The sequence below is a fragment of the Canis lupus genome, chromosome 9 (genome assembly GCF_011100685.1).
Source record: "Canis lupus familiaris isolate Mischka breed German Shepherd chromosome 9, alternate assembly UU_Cfam_GSD_1.0, whole genome shotgun sequence".
Taxonomy (NCBI): domain Eukaryota; kingdom Metazoa; phylum Chordata; class Mammalia; order Carnivora; family Canidae; genus Canis; species Canis lupus.
The window spans coordinates 18,102,594-18,121,022 of record NC_049230.1 but is presented as its reverse complement, the minus strand read 5'-3'; the positions used below and the strand labels follow the sequence as shown (position 1 = coordinate 18,121,022).

The following is an 18,429-nucleotide window of genomic DNA, read 5'->3' as shown; positions in this document are numbered from 1 at the left end:
TCTCAGCTTTGTCATCTTTAAAGTGTACACAATAATTGCACCTGGCTTGCTGGGCAGCTGTGGGGAGATGAGGCCATGCCCAGAAAGCACGCTGTAGAATACCTGGCCAGGCAGAAGCAAGCTGCAGAGATAAAGATTCGCTGTGGTGACAGGGATGTGGTGACAGGGTGACAGGAAAAGGTGAGGGCCCTGGACCCCCTGTACAAGATCATACTGCTTTGTCTCCATTAAGGATGGACATTCATCACAACCGCAGCTGTTCCCCCCTTACATTGGCATCATCTGATTTAGAATGGTTTATACTGCTTTGGTTCACACACTTGGCTGTACGTTGGAATCAAAGGGGAGTTAAAAAAAAATCCTGATGCTGGAGCTCAGTCTTGGAGAGTCTAAGGTAATTGATTTGGAGTGTGACCTGGACATTAGGACTTTTTACTTTTTAAAGATTTTATTTATTTATTCATGAGAAACACACATGCACAGAGAGGCAGAGACACAGGCAGAGGGAGAAGCAGCTCCATGCAGGGAGCCCAGGATTGCGGCCTGAGCCGAAGGCAGATGCCCAAGCGCTGAGCCACCCTGGTGTCCCAGACATTAGGACTTATAAAATGACCCCAGGTGGAGTGTTGGTTAAATGTCTGCCTCCAGGATCCCAGGAAGGAGCCCCTCATGGTCCAGCTGCTTTGGGCTCACTGCCCAGTGCGGGGTCTGCTTGCCTTCTCCCTCTGCCCCTCCCCCCCGTTTGTGCATGTGCTCTCTCTCTTTCCCTCTCTCTCTCAAATAAATAAAATCTTAAAAGAAAAAAAAAATGACCGCAAGTGATTCCACCATGTGGCCAAGGGTGAGAACTTTGGCCCTGCCCAAGGTGTGACTTCACGGTCCTCTGTCCACTTCCTACCACTACCTTCCTATGTGCCTGAAATTCATTTGACAGGGCACAGAAACTTCCACAGCACAAATGGGATAAATGGCTTAAAATGCAGATGACTAGGGATCCCTGGGTGGCGCAGTGGTTTAGCGCCTGCCTTTGGCCCAGGGCGCGATCCTGGAGACCCGGGATCAAATCCCACGTCGGGCTCCCGGTGCATGGAAATAAAAGAAAAGGCATTCTTTAAAAAAAAAAAAAAAAAAAAAAAAATGCAGATGACTAATTAAGGAGGGAAATCAGACTGAATCTCTTTCCTACTCGCTGGGGTTCTGCTATCAACTGTCAGATTCTTTTCTGCCTTCCTAGCAGGGAGGGGATTAGAGCAGACGTGTTGGGTCCTGGGAGTGGGAAGGAAAAGGGAGATAGGATCTGGTGTTTGGAGACCAACATCCTAAGCTTTGCTACTGTGTAAATATGGACCTAAAGTCCAGTTCCCTGCTCCGTGAAATGACATTCATTTGCGAGCCGGCAGCCTAGACCTAGGGCCAATTCCACAATCCCTAAGAACCAGCTTTCCTGGCATCCTAAAACCTGTGTGTCTATGCAGATTACCCGGCCTCCAAATTGCCCCGCTTGCTGAAGTTTGTTTAGCACAATCGCATTATGATAAAGCTTAATTCCCAGAAGACATTGTAATTTTGAGGCTATGAAGCAACTCAAAGTGAACTTATGAGGTGTTGACAAGTAGAGGTCATGGGGGGATCAGCTTTTTATTGCATAGAAGAGCATCTTCTATAATCAGCTGGAGGCTTATCTGCAGCTGGATGTTGCCTAAGAGTGAAAATGTTTCCTCTCTTGAGCAGGGCAATGTGGAACTTTTTTTTCTACACCAGTCTTTTTAAACAGAACCCTATTATTGTTCCTGTGGTCATCAAATTAATTGATGAGAGTTTATAGTTCTTGGAAGAAAGAAATAGAAATTCTAAGGAAGAGACGGGAGATGTAGAAAGCCCTTCTAATGACACATAGGAATGAGTAAAGTTGAGGCAGGGGAACGTCCTGGAACCAGCCTGAAGGGCGGGCCCAGCAAAGTGTCCCAGGGCAACTGCTTTTGGCATTCAGATTTTTTTTTTCCCAAGCTCAGGCCTGAGGGCCTCTCAGCTACAGAGCCCAACCAGGCCACAATGATTACACAAATCACAAACATCTAGTACCAGCCCAGTCAGGCCCGAGCCCAACTTTTTCTGAATAGTAGAACTTGCACATTTGAGGTCAAGCTCTGTTGGACACAGAGAGGAAGGGTATTTGGGAAAAGACAGACTTTTTCCAGAAATTCTCTGGCATCCAGCCCTCTCATCCCCCCAAAGCAAGGCATCACCACAAAGGCTGCTCAGATACTAGGGAAGCTTTCTAGATGCAATCCACTCAATCGCCTCAAAGTACGCTTTGGCTGCGTCTCCTTGTGCCTAGTGCTGAGTTAGACACTCAAGTAGGGGTTGGAAGGTAATTGAACTTGGCATTAACCCTGTGTTCTCTGTGTGAGGGAGTTGAACACTTCTGTGTTCTGGGCACTGTGGATTCAGACTGGGGGTTCAGAGGTGAGGAAGACTTCCCTCTACTGGGGGGGGGGGGCTGTTCACAGTCCATGGGGAGACAGACAATGGGTCTGGCTTGATTGTCCTGCTGCCCTAGGGCTGGACCCCACCTGGGCAGACCCTGAATCCTGACCCACTTGCAGTGGTCACTCTACCCTTGCTGCACTATTATTATACCCTCTAGTAATCCACTGGCTGCCTGATGGGCCAGCTGGTTGACCTAGCTGCCAAATAGTAACACATCTTGATGATTGAGTTTGTTGGTACCTCCTGAAACATTGTTATTGAGGCAAATCCCTAACTCATGTAACCCTAATGGAGGCCTGCCTGAACAGACCTCCGACTGATGGCTATGCAAATACAAGCCAAGGAGCAGGCCAAAGTGAGTGTTTAGAACAAGGCCCCAGGAGAGCTCAGAGGGACATTTGAATAATGTTGGGAGCAGTGTTTCCCAAATCCTGTGAGGTGCTCCTCTAAAACAAAAAGATTTTGTGGACAAATAAGTTTGGGAGGGACACCTGGGTGGTTCAGTCAGTTAAGCGTCTGCCCTTTGCTCAGGTCATGATCCTGGGATCCTAGGATCAAGTTCCATGTTGTGTTGGGCTCCCTGCTCAGTGAGGAGTCTGCTTCTCCCTTTTACTCCACCCCTCTCCCTGCTCATGCTCTCTCTCTCAAATAAATAAAATCTTAAAAAAAAAAAAAAAGTTTGTGGGATAGTTCATACTCTAGCTAGCTTCCCCCTTAGCCCTGGAACACACTGAAGGCTCTGAGACTCCTGGATGAAGAAACATTACTTTTCTAGCCCATCCTCTGTGGCTACTTAGCTGTGTCAATGTTTCTTAAAATGAAACGAGAGGGCACTCATCCCAGAATCTCTCGGGGGTGCTTGTTGGAAATACAGAATCCCCAGCCTTGCTGCAGACTTTCTGAGTCAGAATCTCTGGAGCCCAAACCCAAGAATCTGCTTTGAACAAGTTCCCAGTTAATTGTGTTGTGTGCTCAAGTCGAGAACCCCAGCTAAACCTTCCTTGGCCTTGGCTTTTTCTCAGAGTGTTGTAAAGATCAAGAGATAAACTTGAGCAAAAGATTAGTCAGAAAGAAACTACACACTTCCCAACTCGTTCTATGGGGCCATTGTTACCCTGATAACAAAACCAAGCAAAATTCAGTACAAGAAGAAAAAAATAGAGATCAATAAAAATAATGACTAGAGATATAAAAATCCTCCACAACACACTAGCAAATCAAACCCAGCAACATATCAGAAGGATTAGATACCATGATCAAGTGGGATTTATCCCAGACATGTGAGGTTGGTTTACCGTCCAAAAATCAATGAACGTAATACAGCATATCAACAGAACCACTGGACCAAAAAAATGGCACAGAAGTTGGATGTGCACATGGAGTCAAGGAGGAGTTTCAAATGACCTGATTCAGAGGACGAATTGCTGGTGGTAGAAAGGGTAGGATTTCTCAGGAGTCCAGTTCTTGATAAGTTGGGAGGAGATGGTACCTGGAGCATATGGAGCCAATGGTCTTGGAGAGGAATAGCGACACTCTTCCAACTGTCATAAAGAAAAAGAGAACTTGGTACAAAAGGGGAAGTGGGAAAGTGAGGGTACTCCTGAGGAATTGCTCTTGTATCCTATTTGACATTATCTCCTCGCCTTTTCTTCTTTCTTTCTATAAGCATTTATTGAGCACCTACTGCATGCTCTGACACTGTTCTAGGTCCTGAGGATACAGCAGGAAACAATTTGTTTTGCTCTTTTCTCCAAAAACATTTTATTAAGAAAAATGTTAAACATACAGAAGATTTGAAAGATTTTTATGCGCGTGCTCATATACCAATTAGATTCTACGTTTAACACTTTGCTCTGTTTGCTGAATCTTGTATCCATACATCTCTCTCCACCTACCCACCCACCCACCCTTCCATCCTTTAACTTTTTTGAATCATTTCAAAGAAAGTTGTGGACATCAGTATCTTTTACCCAGAAACACTTTAGGATGAACATAATTAATGAGAGTTCAGTATTTGTTTATCTCTTTTTAGGTAAAATTTATATCCAAGAAATGCACAGGTCTTCATTATACCCGAATCTCAAGGATGAGTGAATTTGGACAAATGCCCACAGCTGTGTAGTAACTCCAATCCCTATCAAGGCACAGTATGTCATCATCACCCCAGAAAATCCCCCATGCTTCTTCCCAATCTCTTCCTCTCCCTACCCAGGTAACCATTATTCTCATTTTTTTCACCAGAGATTAGTTTTGCCTATTCTAGGACTTTGTATAAGTCAAATTGCATTATATGTACTCTTGTGTGTCTAGGTTCTTTTAGCCCAATGGGAGATTCATTCATAATATTGCATGTATAGGTAGTTCATTCTTCTCATTGCTAAGTAAATCCCATTATATGATTATACCAAAATAAAGTATTTATTCTTATTTTATAGTCATCAGAACTGTTTCTAGCAATGAACATTCTTGTGGTCATATACATATATTTTTTTTTGGACATGCTTTCATTTCTCTTAGGTGAATACCTAGAAGTAGAATTGTTGAGATGGTTTGTGTTTTAAGAAACTACCAGATCTTTATCCAAGGTGGTTGAACCATTTTACATTCCTTCCAGGAATGTGTGAGAGCTCTGATTACTCCAGTGCCAACATTTGATGCTGTCAGTCTTTAATTTTTGCTATTTTGGTAGGTGTATGTTGGTGTCTCATTGTGGTTTTATTCTGCATTTTCCTAATGACTAATAATGTTAAGCACTTTTTCCTGTGCTTCTTGGTCATCTGTATATTTCCTTTGTGAAGTCTTATTCAAATCTTTTGTCTATTTTAAGAATTGGGTTCTCTATCTTTTTGTTACAGAGTTGTAGGGGTTCTTTATATATTCTGTATACACGTCCTTTGTCAGATATATTTTGCAAATATTTTCTTCTAGCCTGAGGCTTGCTATAATTTTCTTAATGGTGTATTTTGATGAGCAGAAGGTTTTTATTTTCTTTTTAAAAAATATTTATATATTTATTCATGAGGGACACAGAGAGGGAGAGGCAGAGACATAGGCAGAGGGAGAAGCAGGCTTCTTGCAGGAAGCCCAATCTGGGACTCGATCATGGATCCTGGGATCACACCCTGAGCCAAAGGCAGATGCTCAACCGCAGAGCCACCCAGGAGTCCTGAGCAGAAGGTTTTTTTATTTTGATGAAGAAAAATGTATCAATCTTTTAAATATAGTTATTTTTTGTAGTCTATTTTAAGATATCTTTGTTTACTGCTAAGTCTTAAAGATATTCTCCTATATCTTCTTTCAAAAGCTTTATGATTTTAGTTTTTGGTTGAGGTCTATCATTATTTTGTGAATGATGTGAAGGAGAAGTTGATGTTTCTTTCTTTCTTTCTTTCTTTCTTTCTTTCTTTCTTTCTTTCTTTCTTTCTTTCTTTCTTTTTAAGATTTCATTTATTCATGAGAGACATACAGAGAGAGGCAGAGACACAGGCAGAGGAAGAAGCAGGCTCCATGCAGGGAGCCTGATGTGGGACTTGATCCTGGGACTCCAGGATCATGCCCTGGGCAGAAGACAGGCGCCAAACCTCTGAGCCACCCAGGTGTCCCGAAGTTTTTTTTTTTTCCATGTGGATAGCTGGTTCTACCATTATTTGTTGAAAAAACTTTCCCCTTTCCATTGAAAAGCTTTGGTGATTGTATAAAAAAATCAAATGACTAGTTTAATTGTTGGTCTATTTCTGGGTTCTCTCTTCTATTCCATTGATCCATTTGTTTGTCATTGTGATAATACCACAATGCCTCGATTACTATAGCATTATAATAAATCATGAAGTCAGGTAGGGTAAATTCTCTAATTTTCTTCTTTTTCAAGAAGCTTTGAATATTCCAGATCCTCTGCATTTCCATAAAAATTTTGAGTCAACATGTGAATTTCTACAAAAGAATCTGCTCTGCTGGAATTATAATTGAAATTGGGTTGCATCTGTAGATCATTTTGGAGAGAATAGACATCTCAATATTGATACTTGATACTGAGTTTTGCCAATCCATGAACATATTTCTCCATTTCCTTAGGTCTTCTTGAATTTCAAATTTCTTTCAGCAATATTTTGTAGTGCATAGGTTTTTTAAAATTTTTTTATTTTCCCAGTTTATGTCAGTTTTTAAAAATATATTTTATTTAAATTCAATTTGCCAACTTATATATAGTATAACATCCAGTGCTCATCTCATCACGTGCTCTCCTTAAGGCCTGTCACCAGTTACCCCATCCCCCCACCCTGTAGTGCACAGGTCTTATGCATCTTTTGTGAAACTTATTCCCAAGTATTTCATGTTTGTTTTTTGTTTTTTTTTTCATGCTGTTGTTAAATGAAATTTTTCAAATTTCATTTTCTAGTATTGCAACAGAGCTGGAAGCCAGAACAGTGACAGGAAGGACAGACTTTCAGGAGGTCCTAGATGTTGGGACATGGAGATGGGGGAGGTGCCATTGTTTGCAGGCAACTGCAGAAGGGCTGAGGGAGTGACAAACACGTTGATGTGACCGGAGGGAGGTCAGATGCACGATAAAGCATGGAAGGCCAGCTTCCTTTCCCTCTCCTGTTCCCAAGAAGGGAAGGCCTTCCTCAACTTCCTCTTAGGAGAGGAAGGGCAGGCCAGTGCCAAAACTGGGGTCTTGGGAAAGTGTTCTTGTTCTCCCTTCCCCAACTTTCTGAGCTGCCTCAATCCAACCAGCCCTCTAGGGGGCGCTGCTGCCACCCTGGCCTGGGAGGAGCATGGCCCTCTGTGGTACATTCTGTCCTCTGTATGAGAGGCTGTGGTGGCCTCTGGTCCTCAGCTGGCTCAGCCTGTAGGGAAGACATGGAAGCAGAAGCACCTAGGATTTACTGGGCTCAAACTATCACCACCACACTCCTGGGCTGGCTGTCTGCTCTCCCCTACCTACTGCCACCCTCAAGGTTTCTCCAGCCCCATTTCTTCATGTCACCCCACCCAGTTACAGAGGCAACTGCCCACACCTCTCACAAAGGCCAAAACTTCCACGTCATGCTCTAAGGAAAGATTCTCAAGAAGCAGAAACTGAACAAACTGAAGCTCCACCCATCCTGGGTTCTGTCCCCCATCCATTAGGAAGGGTGGGTGAGAGGAGGGAGGGGAGGAAGTCACAGGGATAGCCCTGTTGCTAGGCAAAAGGAATGCTGGGGGGGCAGTGGCAGTGCCAAAGGGGGCTGTCACCCCTCTGTATTCTCCACAATGCCCCTCAAGCCCCTTCAAGGAAAGGTGTACCCACCGTGCTTTGAGACAATGTCAGTTCTGTAACAATGAAACCCCCAAATACATTGCTTCCGTCTTACTAATATACCAGTTCTGAGCAGTCGTTCTGGGATTGTGGGTGGCTTTCCTCCAATGCAGTGATTTAGAGACAATTTAGAGACCGGGCTTTTTGCATTTTTGAAGCCCTACCATCCCCTGGTCTAGCTGTCATCCTCGGCACCCATCTAGGAGGAGGGGAAGGAAACCCTGCAGAAGGCATAACCACTTGGCGAAAGCCTTGGCACAGAGGTGACACCCTTTATTTACTTTTGCTCACTTTCCATTGGCAAGGACCTATTGTGGGGCCACAGTTCGACACAGGGAGCCTGGAAAAATGTGGCTCCTGGCTCCGCAGCTCTTTCCCAGGGACAACTTGACACTGGAAAGAAGAATTTGGATTTTGCTGCCCCTGCCACTGAGCCCTGCTGAGTTTTAACCAGCCTTGAGAGCTTGTTCTATAAACTGTAGAGGGCTGTTTGGATTTGACAAACCCCTTCCCAAGTGTGGATGTCTCATGATTTTCCTCTGTCTCAGAAGTTGCTTTCCACCTCACTCAGCCACCCCCTGCACCTCCTTCTAGACACTTTGCCTAAATCTGACTCCAAGAAGCTAAATCAGCTTCCAAGAAGCTTTTCAGGGATCTTAGTATCCACACTGAGGTCTTCCATTCTCTGAGCACCTTTTTTGCCATAAAACAGGAGCAGGAGCAACATTTGGGAGCAGATCTCCCCCTTCCTCATCTGCTCACAATGTTTGAAATTCTCTCAACTGAGGACCAAGGCTTTCTCCTCACAACTAACACCAAGGCTTCAGACACAGGCGCCTTGGGAAAGAGGACAGAATTCTCGCACACTGCAGGTCCATATAGATCCTTCTAGAAGGGAGGGAAGGAGACAAGGGTGCTCTGGGCTTAGGGCATGGCCAGTTTTGGACCAGATGTCCCCTGCTTTGCTGGTGTCTTAGCTAGTCTCCTCAATCATATATTGAGCATCTTCAACTTTTTCTAAGCAAATTGAGGCTAATTAAATAGCCTGTATTTGTTAGTGCTTACCACATGCCAGGGATTGCTAAGGACTTTTTATGAGCACTATCTGATTAATCTTCTCAACAGTCTAATGAGGTAGGGACTTTTATTTGATCCCTGTTCTACAGATGAGAAAAGTAAGTCTCAGAGAAATGAACTTTCCCAAGGTCACAGAGCTAACTATTGATGGAGGCTGGGTTTGAACCTAATTATTCAACTTCAAAGTTGGCTAATTCCTTGTGCCTCTGTATCCCTATTCCCTGGGACACCCGGTGTGGCAGAGGCACCCAGTACTCACTGATTAGCCATGTGCTCCTCCACACTTCCTTGCCTTCCTTGTGGTCATGTGACTAACTCTGATCGGTGGGTTGTGAATGGAAGGGACATATGTCATTTCTGGACCAAAGCATTTAAATGTTGGACCCTCCTGTTCTTTTCCTGTTAGTGGTGACTATAGGGGCCATGGCTTGAAAGGGAGGAGCCCCTAGAAGGATGCAGCTTGGATCAGCAGGCCATTGTACAAAGGACAGCTGACCTGGAGAGTTGTCTGACTTGTGTGAGTGAGACACATCTCTGTTGTGCTAGAGCCCTGAGATTGAGAGATTAATTTTTTTTGAGAGATTAATTTTTTTACTGCAGCTCACTATGGCTGTTTCTGACTAATATACCAGAACAGAATTCCAGACACATCACTGTTGTACCCACTTGGCTACTGAGAACAGAGAACACCAGACATGTTGTTATGAGAGTCAGAGTTACCAGAGTAAGCATGGGGCTGAGGGGACTGCCCCAAGACAAGCCACCAGAAACAGATGGGAGAGTACTGAAGGTCTCTCTGAGCCCCCACATAGCAGAGACCCCTGGGGTCTGGCCTCCTGCTCTGCTTCCTCTTCCACACGGCATTAGGCTTTTCCCTATTGCTTCTTTCCCAAGCTGCTCATTTTTGGCACAGCTTCTCTGTGTCCACACACCGCACCCTCCCAAAGCTTCCAAACACTAAGGCCCAGATGCCACTGGCTCCTCTCCAGATGCTGGCCAGAGTGCCTGGAAGTCTCTGAGCCTCATATTGTCTTTTAGATGTATCCCTGTGGATGCAGAGCTCTTGCAATCTGGGCAATCACCGCTTTCTGGCCCCCACTGACTCTGGAGCCATGGGCTGGGAGTGGCAGGCAGGAAGCCCAGGGTAGGGCTGCCCATTATCAGGTCAGGCCTGGGGAGAAGGAGGGGGTCTCAGGACCCTGGGCTGGCTCCTGCCTGGGCCAGGACAGTGAGAGTGTTCACTCCTCATCCAGACAGTTCTCAAACGCTCATCTCCGAGTGTCTCTGTGGGGAGGACCCTGTATGGGTGCTGGGGGAGCACAAAGCCAAGAGGCTGTGGTCCCTGCCTTCCAGGAACTTCTATCCCATAGGCTCAAATAGGACATTAGCTATGGAAAAATCACAACACAGGGGAGTATAACAGTCAGGGATTTTTTAGTTATAAGTAACTGGATGTCTAGATAGAAAAGGTTGTGTGCTTCTCACTTCTGAAAGTGATTCAGATTCAAATGTAATTTTCTGGAATGCTAATTTTTTAAAAGATTTATTTATGGGGCAGTCCTAGTGGCTCAGCAGTTTAGCGCCGCCTTCAGCCCGGGGCCTGATCTTGAAGACCCAGGATGGAGTCCCACGTCGGGCTCCCTGCATGGAGCCTGCTTCTCCCTCTGGCCTGTGTCTGTCTCTTCTCTCTCTCTCTCTCTCATGAATAAATAAATAAAATCTTAAAAAAAAAAAAAGAACTTAAAAAAAATCTTTAAAAAATTTTAAAAAAATAAAAGATTTATTTATTTTGGAGAGAGAGAGCGAGAGTGAGCAAGCAGGAGGAGGGGCAAAGGGAGAGAATTTCCCAAGAAGATTCCTGCTCAGCGTGGAGCCTGATATAGAGCTTGATCACACGACCCATGAGATCAGGACCTGAGCCAAAACCAAGAGTCAGATGTTCAACCCACTGAGCCACCCAGGTGCCCCTGAAATACTATCTTCTTTTTAAACACTATTTTTTGAAATAATGTGTGTGATGTGTGTGTGTGCCAAAATTAACATGGACTCTTTAGATGTTCTGATTGCAGAATTCAAAGTAAGTTTATCAAAGCTGACATCTTTATCTTTTTGTTAGCCCCCTAACTTCTCTGTTACCTTAAGTCCATGCTTTGAGTTAATCAAACTGAACCAACTCAAAAAAAGAGTATTTTGTCCCCATGTCTAAAAAAAAATCCAGCTTCAGGCTTGGCTGACTCCAAGGCCTTGTATGCAATCTGCCTGGCTCTGCTTTTCTTTGTTTTGGCTTCATTCTCCTAGGACTATATTCTGTGTTTGTCAGTCTCACCTGAAAAGATGGGTCCATCTCCTGGTCATACCAGAAAAACCCTGATTTAACTGACTCTGGGTCCCAGGCCTGATCCTGAACCAATCTCTGTTGGGGATGGGGATGGGGGTGTTGAAGAGAACATGTGATGCTTTGGCTGCTAGGCCTGGGTCATAGGCCCCTCTCTGGATCCTTGGGTGCAGTCAGCTTCTTCTGGATCACATGCCAAATCTAGGGGAAGATTGGGGTGCTATGATCTGAAGGAAGATGAATGAGGAGTGGGGTAACAGTGCCTACTGTTGACAGAACAATGAAATGTGCCCTCTGAAAGGTATGAACCAGGGGCTGTGGGAGTTCAGAGGAAGGAGATATCTCTTTTATTTTTATTTTTTTAAAGATTTTATTTATTTATTCATGAGAGACACACAGAGAGAGGCAGAGACAGGTAGATGGAGAAGCAGGCTCCCCGCAGGGAGCCTGATATGGGATATGATCTCCAGATTCCCGGATCACACCTTGAGCCGAAGGCAGATGCTCAATCACTGAGCCACCCAAGTGTCCTGGAGATATCATTTTTAGTTAAGGGGATCAAGGAAGGCTTCATGGAAGAGGATGCATCTGGGTTGGGCCTTGAAGGATGACTGCCATTTGAATGTTAGATCTGGGGAGTTGGAGAAGAAAGAAGATTCTGGGCAGAGGGTTAGCATAGAGAGGAGCAAAGGCTGAAGCTGAAAGAGGGAAAGGCCTTGAATGCCAGGTCAAGGGGTATGGATTGAACACCAGGGAGGCATTCATGCATGTTTCTGGAACCAATGATGTAGTCATCAGATGTGAGCTCCTGAGAGCTGATACTGTTTGTCAGAGGGGGCCTGACCCCTTGTCCTTCCCCATCCCCTTGGGTGCCCACAGATCCCTTCTCCTTTGGTTCAGCTCAGACAAGGCTAGAGTTTTCCAATAGAAAAGCTCACTGAGGGGATCCTTGGGTGGCTCAGCAGTTTGGCGCCTGCCTTTGACCCAGGGCGTGATCCTTGGAGTCCTGGGATCGTGTCCCACCTCGGGCTCCCTGCATGGGGCCTGCTTCTCCCTCTGCCTGTGTCTCTGCCTCTCTCTCTCTCTCTCTCTCTCTCTGTCTGTCTCTCATGAATAAATAAATAAAACCTTAAAAAAAAAAAAAGAAAAGAAAAGCTCACTGAGAAACAGGGAAAGTGAAAGCACCAAGTGTAATTATAGAGCTTAGCTTTTTCCTCACAAAGTTCAGAAAGCCCGAGTACCTCTTACATCCCCCATACTCTGGGCTTCACCTCCTCTCTCCCACCCTGTGAGCTGAGCCTGAGGCTGGGGTGGGAAGAGGGCAGAGGTGCCCACGCTCTGGGGACCTCAGGCTCTCCTACCTTACCCCTGTCCTGCCCCAAATAGTACCTGCTCCGCAGCTGCCCTGGCCTGGGATGAGCGGGTTACCATTTCTCAGGTCCTCCCCTGACACTGCCCTCATCAGAGATAACTCCGAGATGTCTGCCAAGAATCAGAGGAAATCCCTCCAGGGTAGGGTCATGGACCAGCCATAAGTATGAGCTTTGGAGTTAGTCAACCTGTGCTTGAATTCCATTGCCAACCCTTAAGGACAAGACATGTAGCCCACCTGAGCCTCTGCTTCCTCTTCAGCAAGATGCCACAAAGAAGCTCCACCTCACGAGCTTGGTCGGAGGATGAAATGTTTGATCCGGGCATAAGGTACATCTGCAATAAATGGTGGCGATGATGATGGTCAAAATGAAGAAGATGAAGGAACCAACCAACCAACCAACCAACCAGGGGGAGAGGAAATGACCAGCAGAGTCTGGTCCCTCGGAGCAACTGAGCTTAGACTGCGCGTGAAGCCATGTCGCTGGGCAGACGCAGGCCAAGGGAGGCCAGGACAGGGTGCAGGGGCCGAGGGCATCCAAAGCAAGCTCAGGATGGCTGGAACAGGCCTGAAGGATGAGGTGAGGCCAGCCGGCAGGAGGATCAAGGCTCAGGCCAGGGCTCTCCAAACTTTACTGATACCCTTTCAGGAAAATAATTTTAGGCTATATCCCCCAAATGTATTTATTTACTTATTTATGTCAGGAACATATACTATTACACTAATATAGTATGCTCACTGTGAAATTATATATATTTTTATAAAATTACACATAAAATGACAATTTTAAAGAGATTTCAATAAGAAACAAACGAATTATGCCTCATCCATACAACGGAACACAACTGAGCTATAAAAAAGAATAAAATCTGGGATCCCTGGGTGGCGCAGTGGTTTAGCGCCTGCCTTTGGCCCAGGGCGTGATCCTGGAGACCTGGGATCGAATCCCATGTCAGGCTCCCAGTGCATGGGGCCTGCTTCTCCCTCTGCCTGTGTCTCTGCCTCTCTCTCTCTCTCTCTCCTCTGTGTGACTATCATAAATTTAAAAAAAAATTAAAAACTAATAAAATAAAAAAGAATAAAATCTGGGACACCTGGGTGGCTCAGTGGTTGAGCGCCTGCCTCTGGCTCAGGGCATGATCCTGGAGTCCTGGGGTAGAGTCCCACATTGGGCTCCACGCAGGGAGCCTGCTTCTCCCTCTGCCTATATCTCTGTCTCTCTCTCTCTGTCTCTCATGAATAAATAGATAAATAATCTTTTTTAAAAAAGGAATGAAGTCTTGTAACTCAACAATAAGAGGACAACTGAAGTTAAAAATGGACAAAAGAGGGGTCCCTGGGTGGCTCAGCGGTTCAGCGCCTGCCTTTGGCCCAGGGTGTGATCCTGGAGTCCCGGGATCGAGTTCCCGCGTCAGGCTCCCAGCATGGAGCCTGCTTCTTCCTCTGCCTGTGTCTATGCGTTTTTTTCTCTCTCTCTCTCGAATGAATAAATAAATAAATAAATAAATAAATAAATCTTTTAAAAAAAATGGACAAAAGATTGAGTAGACATTTTATTGGAGAAGATATACAAATGGTCAATAAGCACACAAATATGCTCCGTTTCATTTTTATCAGGGAAATGCAAATTAAAACCACATGCGATACCCCTTCACACCCTCTAGAATCAAAAAGATCATAACAAGTGCTGTCGAGGATGTGGGCAATTTAGAATGGTCATCCACCACTGGGAGAATGTAAATAGGTGCCACTGCTTTGGAAAGCAGTTTCACAGTTTTTTAAAAAGTTAAACAAAAACTGATCACGTGTCGCAGCAATGCTTCTAGGTATCTATCCACCCAAGAGGAATAAAAACATGGGCACCACAAAGACTTGTCTGCGAGTGCTCATAGCAGCATCATTCACATTATAAAAACCTGTGAACAGGGGATCCCTAGGTGGCCTCACAGTTTAGCCCCTGCCTTCAGCCCAGAGTGTGATCCTGGAGTCCTGGAATCGAGTCCTACGTCAGGCTCCCTGCGTGGAGGCTGCTTCTCCCCCTGCTTGGTCTCTGCCTCTCTCTGTGTGTCTCTCATGAATAGATAAATAAAATCCTTAAAAAAAAACAACAACAACAAAAATCCTGTGAACATCCTAATATCCATCAGTTTGTGAGTGGATAAACAAAATGTGAAATACCCATACAATGGAATACTACTCAGGAGTAAACTCATTAAACATGCTACCACATGGATAAATCTCAAAGACATGATGCTTAGTAAAAGAAACCAGACACAAATGACCATATGAAATTTCCAGAGAAGGCAAGCCATAGTGAGAGGAAGCAGCTCGATGGTTAGTGGGGTGAGGGGTGGGGGTGAGGATTAAACTTTAAAGGACCCAAAGGAACTTTAGGGATGATGGAAGTATTTGAAAATCGATTGTACTCAAAACTGCACAATTCTGTAAGTTTACTAAAAATCATTGTACAGTATACTTACAGTGGGTGAGTTTTGTGCAAATTCTATCGGCAAAGCTGTTTTTAGTATATGTGCTCCTAAAGTGAGCACAGTGAAGCCATTTTTTAAAAAAAGATTGTCTTTGGGGCACCTGGATGGCTCAGTTGGTTAAGCATCTGCCTTTGGCTCAGGTCATGATCCTGGAGTCCTGGAATCAATTCCCACATCTGTCTCCCTGCTCAGTGGGGAGCCTGTTCTCACTCTGCCCCTCTACTGCTCATTCTCTCTTCTCTCAAATAAATACATACAGTCTTTAAAAAAATAAAAAGATTGTATGTATGTATGTATGTATGTATGTATGTATGTATTTAGAGAGTGTGTGTGCAGCGGGGAGAGGCAGAGGGAGAGAATCCCAAGCAGACTTCAAGGCTTAACCACCCAGGCACCCCATAGCCAATTTTTTTTTTTTTAGCCATTAAAAAAAAAAAAAAAAAAAAAAAGCAAAATGAGGAAGTTCATCTGTATAGAAAGTGGAAAAGGTAAAGTGTGAGTATGCTGCTGTCTACACTTTTTAAAAAAGAAAAAGTGTGCATAGATATGTTGTATTCATGTTTATACTTACACATTTATAGGATGCATGTCAGATGGACTTGCTTGTATATGTATAGCTTCTCTCTGGAAGGATACACAAAACTGATGGTGACATTAGGGGGCTTGGGGTAAGGAACTGCATGGCTGCTGGACAGGAGGTAGAGGACTGACTTTTGCACCTTTACATTCTTCTTCTTTTCTGAAAAAAATTTGTAGTAAAACACATATAGCTTGAAGTTTACCATTTTAACCCTTCTGAGGTATCCCGCTCAGCGACATCCTGCACATTCACACTGCTGTGTAGTCCTCCCGCTGTCCCCCTCTAGGAGTCACCTACCTTTCCAAGCCAGAGCTCTGTGCCCACTAAACACCAGTGTCCCCACTCTAGTCACTTTCTAGAAGTGGAATCCTCCAACATCTGCCTCTATGTCACCGAATACTCTCACTTAGCATAATGTCCTCGAGGTTCATCCATCCTGCAGCAGGTGTCAGAATTTGCTTCCTTTTTTTTTTTTTTTAATTTTCTTCCTTTTTAAGGTTGAATAATATTCCACCGCATTTTATATATACCACATTTTGTTTATTCTTTCATTTCTCCATGGACCCCTGTGCTTTCACCTTTTGGATACTGAGAATAATGTTTCTACCCAGATGGGTGTACAAATCTTTCTTGGAGACCCTGGTATCTACCTTTCTCAGGTGAGAAAGATACTTAGAATATGTGAATACCTAGAATATGTGAATATACTACATGTTTGAAAGAAAATTTTTAAAGGATGAAATACAAAGAAAGAGACTAGGAAGTTGTACTATTTCTCCCCACATCCCCTTCGGAGGCCCAGGGAGCAAGGGCGCCCTTCGAGGAGGAGCGCTGGCGGGGAGGGCCGAGCGGGGCGGGTGGGGGCGCGTCCTCTCTGCAGCGCAGGGCAGCGCGCGTACCCCAGGGGTCCGCAGGGCGGGTGTCGCTTAGTCCCCGGAGGCTGAGCGCTGCTGTGCCCTCGCCGCGCAACCCCCCGCCCCCGGGGCGCCGGGCCCCCGCCGCATTCCTGCGCCGCCTGCTGCCTACCGGGTGACTCAGGGCGCAGGCAGCCGGGGAACGCCCCGCCGCGTCCCGGGCCCGCAGCCGCTTTTCCTATTTGGAAACTCTGTAGCCGCCTCCGCGCGCACCAGCCAGCGCCGGGCTCCTCCCGGCCCCTCGTAGGCGGCTCGGGAAGGAGCGCAAGGGAAGCCTGGGGACCAGCGCCCTTTCTGCAGGGCGGTGGGGGTGGGGTGGCGGGAGGGGAGGGGGACGACCCACCGGCCCTGGAGAGGATGGGTGCCTTCTTCTCCCTTGTCCCCAGTTCAAGAATCCCGAAATGCCTGAAAGCCAGATTTACAGGATGGCAAAACCTGACCCGAAAGGACATGTGACTAGGTTGCAGTCCTTATTTATCCCACAGAACGTGGGTGCTTACAGATTTTACTGCGGAAATGCACCTGAGTACAAGATGCTGTCCCAGGTCCCCTGGAGGAGCTACATAATATACAATCGATGCACTGATTTTCCTTTCTAAAACCAGAGAATGGGGCACCTGGGTGGCTCAGTGGTTGAGCATCTATCTGCCTTTGGCTCAGGTCGTGATCCCGGGGTCCTGGAATCGAGTCCCCACATCGGGTTCCCCGTGGGGAGCCTACTTCTTCTCCCCCTGCCTCTCTGTGTCTCTCATGAATAAATAAATAAAATATTAAAAATAAAACCAGAAAAAATCCAGATTCCAAAACCCATTGGACTTCCAGAAGTTTATGTTTATTTTTTTAATTTTTAAAAAAAGATTTTATTTTATTTATTTTTTTAAAGGATTTTTATTTATTTATTCATGAGAGACACACACACACACAGAGAAGCAGAGGGAGAAGCAAGCCCCATACAGGAAGCCTGATGTGGGATTCAATCCCAGGACTCCAGGATCACACCCTGGGCCAAAGGCAGGCACTAAACTGCTGAGCCACCCAGGGATCCCTAAAAAAGATTTTATTTTATTTTATTTATTCATGAGACACACACATACACACACAGAGAGAAGCAGAGGGAGAAGCAGCTCCATGCAGGGAGCCCTATGTGGGACTCAATTCTGGGACTCCAGGATCAGGCTCTGAGCCTAAGGCAGATGCTCAACTGCTGAGCCACCCAGGCGTCCCAACTTCCAGGAGTTTAGATGAGACACTGTGGGTCTGTGCTGTGCCCATTTTATGGAGCACCAGAGTCAAGGCTCAGAGAGCTGGGGCACAGCTGAGAATGGGCTGGCAGTTGGAGTCTGAGTTGCTCTCTCTTCTCTGACTTGCCTCCCCCAGGACTCTGTCCACTTTGTGTCCCGCCTCCTTTCCTGTCCCTCCTCTGGGAAGCTTTTCTGGATCTTCCCCCGACCCCCCCCCCCCCCCCCCCCCCCCCCCCCCCCGCCAGCCAGAGCTGATCTTTCCCTCTGGGGTCTCAGAGCCCAGCCCCATGCCTACCACTTATGGGCATTTGTTGGGATACAAGAGAAGGTGGTGATTAGCAGACTGACCCGAAGCTCCAGGTGCTCAGGATCTAGCCTTGACTTGGCCACTTGGCAGCAGTGTGAGCTCTGACAGGTTACTTATCCCTCTTGTGCCTCTGTTTCCTCATCTGTAAAGGGGCATGTTAGTAATAATGTCCCGCAGGGTTGGTGTGAGAATTAGAGAATGTGACCTGGTTTGGATAAAATGCAAGACACCCAGATTACATGGGACTTACCTATGCTAAGAAAAATTATTTATTTACTTGAAATTCTAATTTAACTGGGTGTCTTATATTTAAATTATTTGCCAA

The 18,429-nt window shown here is 45.7% G+C and overlaps 1 long non-coding RNA gene across 2 annotated transcripts; it reads right to left on the bottom strand.

The window, feature by feature from the left end:
* Window positions 1-3,597: 3,597 nt before the first annotated feature.
* Window positions 3,598-16,985, bottom strand: LOC106559274. 2 transcript variants are annotated; one of them, XR_005364015.1, is made up of 4 exons: window positions 16,900-16,985; window positions 15,634-15,801; window positions 12,811-12,908; window positions 3,598-4,031 (listed from the first exon to the last, which is right to left on the bottom strand). It is a non-coding gene; the product is annotated as an uncharacterized LOC106559274 (long non-coding RNA). The 2 variants fall into 2 exon arrangements; XR_005364016.1 differs by lacking the exon at window positions 16,900-16,985 and adding an exon at window positions 16,669-16,805.
* Window positions 16,986-18,429: the final 1,444 nt, after the last annotated feature.